This window comes from Caloenas nicobarica, chromosome 8, assembly GCF_036013445.1.
Source record: "Caloenas nicobarica isolate bCalNic1 chromosome 8, bCalNic1.hap1, whole genome shotgun sequence".
Taxonomy (NCBI): Eukaryota; Metazoa; Chordata; class Aves; order Columbiformes; family Columbidae; genus Caloenas; species Caloenas nicobarica.
The window spans coordinates 18,503,043-18,515,553 of NC_088252.1; the positions used below are offsets into that span (position 1 = coordinate 18,503,043).

The 12,511-nt window shown below is 41.0% G+C and overlaps 1 protein-coding gene across 4 annotated transcripts in view; it reads right to left on the minus strand.

Annotated features, from left to right (window-relative positions):
• Positions 1-12,511, minus strand: part of TBL1XR1 (TBL1X/Y related 1) — a 115,812-nt gene that overhangs the window by 83,000 nt on the left and 20,301 nt on the right. Inside the window, exon 1 of one of the 4 annotated variants that reach the window (XM_065640042.1) lies at positions 7,254-7,324. The exons of the other annotated variants lie outside the window; for them this stretch is intronic. The gene's annotated coding sequence lies outside the window, so the exon portion shown is untranslated. Of the gene's footprint in view, positions 1-7,253; positions 7,325-12,511 lie in introns of those variants that run through there. 4 annotated transcript variants of the gene reach the window in all.

Sequence of the window (12,511 nt, forward strand, 5' to 3'; positions counted from 1 at the left end):
TGAATCTGCCAAACCCTGAGGTACATGCACACCACAAGGACACTAACTGGACTGTCTCAAAGAACGGGATACCACTTGGGAAAGCTAAGAAAACAACTCATTAGAGCACCAAATCCTTCTCTCCTAGAACACTGCTATGTCATGCAATAGAAAATGCTATTAAACAAAAATGATTGACTGCAAACAAACATGGATAATTTACCAAAAAAAAAAAAAAATCTTGCAGTTCAGAGACAACATAAATCACCATATACAGACAACTTGTATGCCAAAAGGGCAGAGGGCTTGTCGCCCCACAAAAATAAAGCAGCAAATGCAGAAAGAAGGTTACTGACTATCTTTTGATTTTAGCAATACAAATTTAAAGTAATCCCAAATTGAGGATGTAATTGCCAAAAGGAAGAAGCAAACAACACAGAAAAAAATAATCAAGACCGGAGAAAAGATTAAAGACACCTGCTATCACAAGAATAGAAATGAGATCTTTAGAAGCCCTGAAGGACTCCTTATGGAAAAGAAACAAGGAAAGCTATAAAAAACCCAAGAAAGTGATCATTACCGATTTGATCATTTTGGCACACAAACAGATGTGCTAGAGATGGTAGAGAATGCCAAAGGGAATAAAACAGGGGATGTCCTGTATTCATCCTGCCTGTGCCACACCAGATGCATTAATAGATGCATTCCCCGTCCTGCATGCAAACCCCTGCAACCTGTTGGTTCTGCGGCAGCTCCATCACTCGCGCTTCACAGATACACCGCTCCGGGGAAAAAAAGTCACGACAGGTAAACACCTCTGTGAGACTGATGCATCAGCTTCTGAAAGATTTCCAGTGACTGCACCGCTGATGGCTCCAGCCCCAAGTCAGCAGCACTTCTTTATTCAGAGCAGAAATGCACCGTGTCAGAACAAAGCCCAGGTTTCACCGGGCTTTTCCGCTCTGACCAGAGCTGTTTACTCCATCCTCCCCCTTGCCCATTCATGCTGCACAGTCCTTCCGTTGCCTCTCTGAAACATTACATTCCCAGAACACCAGCTGATCAAACATACTGAACGCGCTACTGACTTCCACAAATTAAGCAGGTATCTCTGAAACCAAACGGTTTCTGTAACAGTTTTACTTACAGAACTTAAAATTCCCATAGAAAGAAGATCCTGTTTGATGTTTGAATGCTCTACTGTAGGTACCTGAGATACAGGGTAAATATTGTTTTAAAACAAGCAGAAACTCCATATGTTTCTACGTGTTTGCAAAACCAGTGAGAAATTCTAAGGAAATGACTTTAATTTTGTTCATTCACCCCCTGCATCTATAATACCAGCTCCCTGAGTCCACGCAGGAAAACCAGAAGAGCCACTGGGTAGGGACTGAGAGCGCGCGCGTTATTTAATAACCAGAAACTACGTACGAGAGACCTTTCTAGTTTTATTTTTAGCACAATGTATCTGTTGGTCAAGACTGTATTTGAACACGGAGAGGAATGTAATGGGAAATTTACTTTAAGCATGCAGTTCTAGCAGGTCATAAAGATTGTATCATTATCCTCCTCGGACAGTAATTGGCAATAAGAATACATGTTCTTCTCTTAGTTTTTGCTTCATCGATGAGTTGTGAGGAAAGAGGAATACTCTTCATCCAACATGCTGTTTATTTAATATTCAGCTTTCCTGAACTCTTCTTCTTATGCAAAGCACAAATGCTGATGATCAATTATTTTAGCAATCATAATTCAAGCTGAAATTTTACACTCTGTAAACAGATTATCATGACCACCACAATATGCATTTGAAAAATTCCAGCTGCAGCAACCCATACAAATGAACACGGTGCAATAGGTTTACAGTAAAACTCTGTTCTAGCTAGAAATACAAGGTCTTTTTCCATAATAGTAAAATGAATTAAGCGCAAATATACGCCGAGTATTTTTCTATGCAGTGTACATATGCACACATCAATACAATAAAACATTCATGCACTTGCTTTAAATATTAAATAAAAAGTATTTATACTTATCTCTAACAAGAAGTTAAACATTAGATTTTATGTTTTTAAAATTAAATTTTCAGATAAGACAGGGAAGTCAAAGGAGAGCTGCTGTCATTTTTGTAGGAACATTTCCTGTAAACTTCATGAGGTTGACAACAAGGAGAAGCCAGTTTTCCCAAAGCAACTGGTAGATATTCGGGAACAATCTACTATAGAACACCCTCACACTTAGTGGGTGGCTTAATACATCCCAAAATGTAGGCCTATAATTAAATAAAAATTTGCAAAATTCAGTTTAGACTTATGAGAACACTTAACGCACATACAATTGGGGTGTAACACAAACTGCGCTGCATTTTACTGATAAACTATAACTTTTCAAATCAACGTTTCATGAAAATGCTTAGTAAATAGTTTGACATTTAACACTGCAAATAATAGTACAAGGCTAAAGAGGGAAAAAGCGGGCCTGCTACTGAAGGAGGTGGATGGCTTAGCGACAGCAGATGGAGATAAGGCTGAGGGTGATACCAGGGATTATTCCATACAACCTGACCCATGGACCAGACGGGCCGTGCCCAGGGGCGCAGGGGGCCAATGACACAGCAAGGCCACCGTCATGTGAGAAGGCTCGTGGAGATGGAGGGCTCCTCGATGACCACAGAAAGGCGGATCTTGTGCCATCTTCAAAAAACAAGGGAGAACAGCAGAGGCTATTGCCCCCATTTGACAAGTCTCGACACCGCCTGCCACAACATTCACATATCCAGTCTGGGATGGTGCCATCTGGATGAGAGACCACCAGATGGGTAGAAACCTGGTTGGATGGTTGGTTTCCAGGGGCAATTGTTAACATGTTCTTCAGTTACTGACCCAGAGGCCAGTGACGTGTGGGTTACTACAGCCACCTGTGCTGGGACTTGGCCCATCCAGTGTCTCTATCAACAACCTGGAGAAGAACAGCGAGTGCACTCTCATCCAGTCTGCAGATGACACCAGTTGTGGGGAACTGGTCACTACACTTGAGGACAGGGCTGCCATCGGAGGGACCGGGAACCCACCGCAGTCCAGCGAGGACAAGCCCAGGGTGCTGCTCCAGGGCAAAGAGCCCTCGCAGCACCATTGTGCTCGCTGGCCGCCTTATCTCACAGAGGTTTAGTCTGTCTGTTCGCTGCCTTTGGAGTCTTTGACTTTGAAACCTTCATAACAGTATTTCAGCAGTTCTTTTAGAAAATAAAGTAGCCCTGGTAAAAACAGGATGCTGGCATGTCCTGCTAGTTGTAGATTTTTTTGTTTCCAAAATGCATACTCTGTCTTCAGAGAGAGCCAGTGCAGAGCCTTCAGAAAAATAACTTAAAATTGTGATTCCTCTGCCTATGTTTAAGCCACGATTGGCACTTTAAGAAGCACATTCTACAGTAATGCAGAAGTAAATACTATGTGCATGAAAAAGTGCCACATGGTGAATGCAATGAGCATCTATGCTCATTTGCCGAAGAAGTTCATTTAATTTTTATTTAACTCTGATTCCTTATCAAGCACATTAAAAATCAAGCATTTGCAAAGTGCCATAACTGTAAGCCACTATTTGAATTTTCATTAATACAGTACTTAACACGCAAAACCAAATTAATTTATTTCCACATGCAAAAATCTGAATGCATTAGAGAGAGAGTGCATGCTCACACACACTTGGAACTGAGCAAACTGTTACAAATTTACTGAAAAAATTGTATACTGGGCATATGTAATAGGCAATTTGTGAACACATAATTGCTATTTCTAATCCAAACCAAAGCCAATCTATCCAAGAAACATGTTCATATAAACACATTATTTTATATGTATGTATATATGCACACACTCTTAAATATTTTATATAGAAGCACATTTTGAAAGCATGAAAAACAAAGCATACTGAGGACATAGAGTCCTGCTTCATTTCCCTTAAATGCAAGGCAAGCTAAGCACGTGTGCCCACATTGCAACCAACGTCCCCCCCAAGTTATCTTCTGCCGGGAAACAGAACAGCAGCTGCACAAAGAGAAAGTTCGAGGTTAAACCGTGAGCATCCGGAGGGAAGGAAAAGAGGCCAGAAACTTTAAAGTGAATGTCTTCCCAAGCCTGAGCAGCAGCCCTACCTTCAACCCATCCCATCGTGCTAATATTCCGAGATATGTTATAACATTCATCATACAATTAAAATATGTCAGTTCAATATGCTTGTATGAGCACAAGGCTTCTAACATTTATGTAGATAAAAATCAAGTTCATAATTGTTAAAATGAATTCTCTTAAAAACTAAGGTTTAAGCTGCAACTTGAGGTTAAAGTAGATTTAGTTTTGAAGGGCGATGTTTACAATGTTCTTCTGAAATATCTGCAAAATTCCTCTCTTTTCTCTTTAGCTATATATCTGTTTAGCGTAAAATTTCTTCCCACAGTAAAACTCTATCTCCTAACATAAAAAATTAAAAAACATTATAAACATTCACAAATTAAGGTTTCAAAAAATAACCTATGACATGTACCTGAGCAATACCTGGCAGATCACAACACACTCTCATATAATTATCACTTTGGAAGAAAAAAAGGTTAACTAAAGCATATATTTGGAATATTAGCTGAAAAGCTGACATAGCCCATCATTCAATTTCCATTGGTCTTCAATAGAAATCCTCTTAACTAAACCTGCACCATCAGAACATCTACCTAAATAATCATGAAGAAAGGCAAGACCATTATACTTCTTGAAGTCTCAGTGTACATTCCAGGGTTCCTTATACTTTAAGCAAAGAGTAATAAAAAATAAAGGTATTCTTATTTTGAAAATGTTTTTGTAGACTTAGAGACTGTGATTGTACATCTTCAAAATGCTCAAGTACATACACACACAAGATGAAAAACGTCAGTGCCACTCATTAAAAAACCCACACTTTTTAAGTGGTCTATAGGCCTTTAAATAGACTATAGATTTAACTAGGTTATATCTAAATTGTGCGATTCTTTCTGCGTAGCACTTCTAAAACGTGGCCTATTCCATCCATCCATCCAACTGAAGTTCTGATCCAGACTTTCATTATCTCATGCCTCAGCCTATGCTGGCCCTGGCAAAAGCAAGTTTTTACCCCTCTCGGATCCACTTAGGATCCTTCTGAAAAGATCATTGTCTTTTGTCTTGCCACATCTCTCTGTACTCCTTCACCAGCTTCCCTTTCTAATACCTCAAACATAACACACTTACCAGGCTTCTCTTTTAATAACCAAGAAGGGTCTTTGCTCTTTGCTTATCACAGATTTGGTACCAAAGAGCTAACGTCAGCTACCTCCAGAGGGCTAATGATGCACTTGATATATTTTCAAATGAGCATCAGCATGCTTTCTCACATAGTGCTCATTACGAGAGGTGCTCCCAAATTCACAAGCCCCCTTTGAATCCCTTTTTAGAAGTCTCCTCTTCCACGTTAGCTACAAAAACTGTGTGTTCAGTAGCTCCAGGTGAATTTTTCTTCCGTGAATATATATAACAGCTTTCTGAATTCACATAAAGTTCGAGAATTACTATGTTCCGAGGCAAATAATTCTGCAGGAATATTTTAGGAAAAAGTACCTTATTGTGTTTATTTTGGACATAACTTCCTAGTTTTATTTGATGCCTTCCGTTTTTACATTAGAGTTACAACAATCACTCTCTGATTGCCTTCACCGTAATACTCCTGATTTTACAAACCTCTCCCACCACCTCAGTTGTTGCTGGGTTCCCCTCACCCAAACCGGAGACTAATCGTCTGTTTGATGAAACTCTCCCACTGCTGACTCTGACTGCAGAGATGACCTTACTTGTGAATCCCAGCAGACATTTCACAAAGATTCAAGCAAAGACGTAAAAGGACACAAGCTTGTCTTCCCGTTAGCAGGACACGCTTCTGGAACTCTTCTGCCTCAGGGACATAAGATGCTGAGTCCAGTGTACAAAGAAAGGTGTCAGCACTACTAATTCCTGCTGCCAGGAAAAGAGAGAGGCTCCGTATTGCCCATGGCAGCAGAAGGGAAAGGACAGCGAGGGATACTGAAGATGGTCAAATCCTCCCTTGGCTGTTATGGTTATTCAGTCTCCACACCTTGTCTTATTGCCGTGAAAAAATAATTTTCTCTCAAGGGTTGCACTTTGCTGAGGATGACGAGGTAGCTGTGACGAACCAGAAACCTGCAGGGAAGCCACAGACCTGGTTCCCACTCACATCGGCAGCAGCTCTAATGCAACTGTTGTTAGAGCCTAATCTGCCTCCTGGTCCAACTCCTTGTTCTGCAAGAGCAGGAAAAAAGTGATCACGTTCCTGCTACAGGCAGCAAAAGGGAATAGCTGCGTAAGGAAGTCCAACATGCATGTCTCCATTAATCCACTAGACGAGCAACCTCCCCATGATACACACAGCACAGCAGTAACAACCTAATATTTTTAGGTCAGGAAATCCATTTTCGGTACAGATTTGAAGCTGACCGAGACACAAGTTAATGAGATTCTCTAGAACTGGTTTTCTTTCCTTTAAGCATAAACCTGTAAGAACTTTGGTAAACACACTGAAAGGTTTTATGGTTTCACTACTCTATGGTTAAATAATTTTATATCCTTTTCTGAGATGCCTCACATCTGTTTAATAACTCCTGCTTACTGAGTCACAGATATTCCAAAGCCCTAGCCACACTCGACCACTGTTATTTTTCAGTCTCCAAAAGAAGCAAGATATTCTATAATAATTAACTATAGCATTAGGGAAAATAAAATCCACGCTGCCTCACTAAGTTAACATTGCACATCCAATGAAAACAATCATTTTGAAAATTATGAAATCATTCAAACCATTTTATCTTTGAGGTTCCCCATAGTTTCTCTTACTACACTTAGCTATCTTTTCATGTTTCTCTTAACAAGGCTTGCATGAGATGACCTAGTTTATTTGCACTCCTCCCGAACTGCGAAGGAGAATGTGTTAACATAAACCAAATGGTCCCAGTCATTTTGAAACAAGTTTCTCTTCTGCCAGCTACTCACCCTCTGCCACCTCTGTCTACTGCCTTGACACTTTCCAGCCATTTTTCCTCCCAGGCCTTTGCTGCCATCCCCTTGTCCTCAAGCCTTGCCACTCTGAATGCCCGATACCTCCCTGCTTTTTCTCCTGGGCTGGTGCCACTTTCTTGTCCCTCGCAGGCCAAGTGTTGCAACCCCAGGCAGCTGGGTTCCACCTTACAACCAGTCGCTCCTCACCTCTAATATCACCGAACGTTGCCACATGGGAATCAGTAGATGGGCACAGAGGAGAGGTGGACGTATCACCTATCCCACTGCTGAACAGGAGAGCAGGAGCTTGAGATACTGACCCAGTGAAGGTATGTGTCTGTGCCATCCCTGGCATATGGTATTACTCAGGTTACTATTTTCGTCTTCACTAAGGCAGTATCTATGGTAAGATAACAGGCCAAAAATTGCATAATGTAACGTGGGGGGCAGGGGGAATAATAAAAAAAGAAACAACCAAGTAACGGCAGTGAGAAAAAAGCCTTTAAAACTTTTGTACTCTTGCAGCTTTGTTCTGCTATTCAGAAAAAAAATAATATTAAACAACCTTGCAATAAGCTGCCTGAAGCAAACTATTTTCAAGTTTCCTCTAGTTTAATGACTACCCATTTCCTCGCTCCAGAGGCGTACCTAGAAGTGCCACAGGCCACGCAGGAGCAAACAAGCAGCTGTGGTAGTTAGGAGAAAATGCTGGGAACACTCGCCCATTAAGTGCGAGCCTGAAGGACAGATTGTGAACTGCCAACAGGGGAACCAACCAGCAAATCATACAGAGATGTAAGAGTCCGCCATTCACACAAAATAACTTTCATTTCTTTAAAATTACCTTAACTGCTCACTCCTGTGTCAGAAGTTCACATCCAGAAAACATCACGGAGTTAGTTTCTATGTTAAGCAAACTCTCTTCTCACTTATCCTCAAGTTTAATGGGAGTTGTTTCAGATGTTGTGAAGTTTCAGAGGACACCAGATAAATCCACAGGAGCCTGGAGTCTTAGAGTATGGATCCAGGAGCTACCACCATGCTAAAAACACAAAGGAACTACATCTATTGTACGTGACCCATGGTTGTGGCTGTAAAATACATCTCACCCAGCATCCTCATGAATAATACATCAAATCCAGAGCTGTAGATTTGTCCACCATAGAAGGACTGCAAGGACGAACTTCAACATGCTTTTTCCTTTTATATCTGAAGACTGAATGGCTTGAGAAGGACAGTAGAGATACATGATGTCTTATTCCAATACTGGCTACCAGGGACTGTTTCTCATCACACTTCGTGCTGCAACAATCTGAAATTCTTACAATGACAAATACTGTTCCCTGTATTGCAAGGGGGTTTTTTGCCACAAACATGAACCTTTTTCCCATTCTCTTTGCAACCACACTGAGGATTCCAGCTGAACCAGGTCAAGGGCTCATTCAGCTGAACGTGAAACACCACAGCAAACCGTCACACAAAAAGTGAGGAGCTGGTACAAAATTATGTTGCCAGATTGAATTTGCAGAAAAAAAGCCCCAAAGGAGCAGCTGTGATCTGGCATACGCCAGGTTTGATCAGACACTACCTCTCCTCCAAAGGCAGCTTGTCGGTCATGTCATGCCATTGCTGATTTCCTGGAAATAAGATAGTTAAAAGCACACTGCTGACTCATCCATTAGCACAAACATAGAACCCTAGCCTGTGTATGGTTTTGTTTGGGTTTTTAGGTAGTTTAGGTAACTTATCTAGTCTTCATATCAGACTAAAAACCAGAGAGATTGCAGAGGGGACTGTCGTTTCCAATTTGGCCATGTACTAAGGGCAACTGTTGCAGGAAGCTTGAACTGGCATATAGAGATTTGGAGTTCTTAAAATACCTGCCCTCTGAAACTGTACAGCTGTCTACAGCTGCTGCTCAGGACAACTAGAAAAAATATCAAAATCTCCTGCCGCCACTCAAAGCTTGTCATTTCCAGGTACACAGCTCAATGAAACACAACAGAAACTCATCACTGATCAAGAACATGTCCTGCCCCGCACACAACCACGCGCTGCTGCGTATGACAGCCCGGAACCAGGAGTCACAAGCAAGGAAAACTAATTCAGTCCCCTCCACACAAGCACGTTTTGTGTGCTGGGCTGCACAGTTCAAACATTCGGTGTGTCTCTCGGTTACCACACTTCTCCACCTACTACTCTTCTTTTAATTCTTTGGGTAAACTGACACCTCCCCCCGCCCCCAGGCCATAACTGAAAATTATAAATAACAAGATGACAATATAGGAGGAGAAATCTGGTCTCAATCAGTATTGAATTCTTACGTTCTTGCTCATTGAGAAAAGAAGGTAAATTTCCTTCTGAATTTTGCACAAATAACTGCTACCATTCAGAACAGCCTCCTGAGATTTTGCTTTCACTAGCACGATAAAAAAAAATGCATTTCCTAAATGCAATAATAAATAAAGGAACACTCTAACGAACAGGAGCCCAAACTGCTATGGCAGGTAAGCAGGATAACGCAAGATCACGTTGCAGGCTCTGAATCTGCACTGACTTCCACGCATCTTTTTCCCCACTTTCTAGTAGAAGAACACCGAAAGCCACCTGCCTTGGCACTGAAGTACAACTCTGGCCACGTGTGCTGTGAAGGTTCACAACTGTAATGTGCCTATTTCTGAAACTAGAAATATAAATTAAAAAATACGCTATGATGAATATAGGTATCAAATACAAAGCATCAGAAATTCTCTCTCACAAACACACGCACACTTATTTTCATCTCGAATAAACTGAAGCGTGGTACTGCAATCATTAATACTATCATTTAATTGGTTGGAGGCTGCTGTTGAATAATGCAATGCACGAGCTCCCAAATAGGATTACATTTCTTGCCTTGAAATTTGATTGTTTTGTCCAGCTCAACAAGGATGAGAACACCGAGAAAGCCTCCAAAATATCAAACAAAAACTGCCACCCCAACTTACTGTCTCCAGAACACACTCCAGAAATAGACTCCTCTACAAGAGCAAATTTGTCTTACAGATTGTCCAAAATTCTGACAAACAGGCAACCAAACTTACACACTGCCTCTCAGATGGGGAAGATCACTCTTCAAAAATCCACTAGTTCACTCCTAACATTGAAACGACAATGTATCCTGCATACCCGTGTCACCCAATGTCACCTAGGAATTGATGCGGTGAATTAAAGTAAACATTCCCCTAGCTCTCAACAGTTTTCAATGGAACCATTAAATATTCTTCTCAACTGAGTCCACTGTGATCAAACACGTGCTGAGAACACACCTTTCCCTTTCTACTTTGAAACTCGTGCAGTGGGCGTTATTTAAGTCCCAGACCATTCATTCTCAACTAAAAACACCCCAACACTGGCTATTAAACAGACACACCCACTGCGATCCAAAAGGACAAAAAGTAATTTCCTTCAATTGTGGTGTAGAGATAAGGTATGAGTAAGAAAACACTCAAATACTGTTTAGTTCAATGAAAGTAAAGTGTTTCACATATCCTCCAGCAATAACTCCCAAAAGATCAAACTTCACAGCCTTTACTTGAATAATTTCTCACTCCAGGGCCATTCCCAAACCAAATTCAATTCTTCTGTGAGCTATTTTTCCTTATGTGATACCCATCCTCTCTGTGCTTAAAATCTACATCAACTTGTATTTCTGTCAATTCCAGCCTGATCTGCTACAAAACATCAGAAACTGTCTCTTATCAGATCTGTCCACAGGCCACCCAAACCACTATAAGATTTTTCTCCCAGTAAGGGCTGAGATCAAAGCCAATCACATTGTCGGCATGAACTCGGACACAGGGGAAGTCAATACAAGATAGGACTTCTCAAGCTATGAAGTATGTCTCGTCACCAGGAGCAATAAATGAAAACAGAAGTCCTTTCTCCTCTGGGAGCCCCTTAGTTTCCTAAGAAACGGAGTCTGATTTTAAAAGATCAATTCTTCTGCGTCACAGTCAGATCTACACTTCAATACATGTAAGATGGTTAATGTCAGTTGAAGAAAAGGCATCATTTTGAGCTTCAGAGAATATAGCGATGCAAGGAAACTGGACCTGGAGATACCCGAGAAGGACAAAGATCTGGATACAGTTTAATGTCTGGCCTACGACCAGGGTCCTAAAGAGCCTTCCTTACTCCTCTGTGTATCAAAATCCAAGCAAGAGTTCACTATATAACTCAAACCCCACCGTGACGCCCTGATTTTGGATTCTTCCTCGCTGAGCACGGGCGATCAGAGCTGCAGCCCTGCCCGACACCCAGGAGGAGTCAATCAGCTTTCTGACCCAGCAGAGAGACAGATCTCAAACCTCGGCAGCAAGGAGAACAGCATTCTCTCGGTATTTCTAAAATCCTTACAGTGGCATTACTAGAAAGACAATTAGGGTCACGTTTCTAACACACAGGGTTGTCCTGGTTGCTTGACCCAAGTTGCCACTAAACTTTGCACCAAGAGCGAACGCAGGACACGGGCAAACGCAGCTGAAAGCCACCCTCCTGAGGTCTCTGCTCGGGCATAGCGACGAGAGCCCAGGGGTTTCCATTACATCACGCTTACAGTTCCATATTATTTAAATAATTATTTGCATATAATTTATTTCAACTATTTGCATGCCGATCATAGCAGTTGGGACATTTTATTAAAAGTTAAATAGTATTTCACACAAACCGATTTTATAGGAACCTTGCTGTGAATTAATTGTAAGTCAATATACTGAACCACAAAATAAAAATTACCCCATAAATAATTAATTCCATCAGTCTTCCCATACCACCCTCATTCCAGTAATCATACTGGTTCACTAAATGCTAGAATAATTTCCACCTTTCAAATTAAACAGAATGCAACTGTTTCATTTACACACACCAATTAGCCTCTGTGTCCACAGAACATCAAACACGCATCCCGCCTGCATCCACCAAGTCACCCAGTTCTCTGGCTATTTGGAGGGCATTCAAAATGTTACAATTTTTCCACCTCAACATACACATTGTAAAAACGTGTCTTTTGGGGAAAAAAAAAAAAGTGTCAGGCTAGAACTATTCAGCAATCAAAAAAATTCTTGCCCTGCTCTTCCTGCTTGAGCTGTTCACAAACAATTTTTATTATAAAACATCTAATGATAAGTTTAAAAAAAAAAAAAAGAAACAAACAAACAAACATACCAACAGTAGGGTCAGAATGTAGAAACTGGTTTGCTATTAGACTTGGATAAAGTTGAACGGGTTGGGTGAGCTGGTTGTTAAACTGGAAATGGATGAAGAATGTTTGGAGTTTTTTTTTATTGTGGAAAGACAACATGTGAGAGGGGAAGGGACAGGTGTTGACATTACTACCATCAAAACCAATTTTCCTCAGACAGTAAGGAGGAGTTTGAATGGAAAACAGTGCAGCATTATTTCATTAACCAAGCAAAAAAATCCTG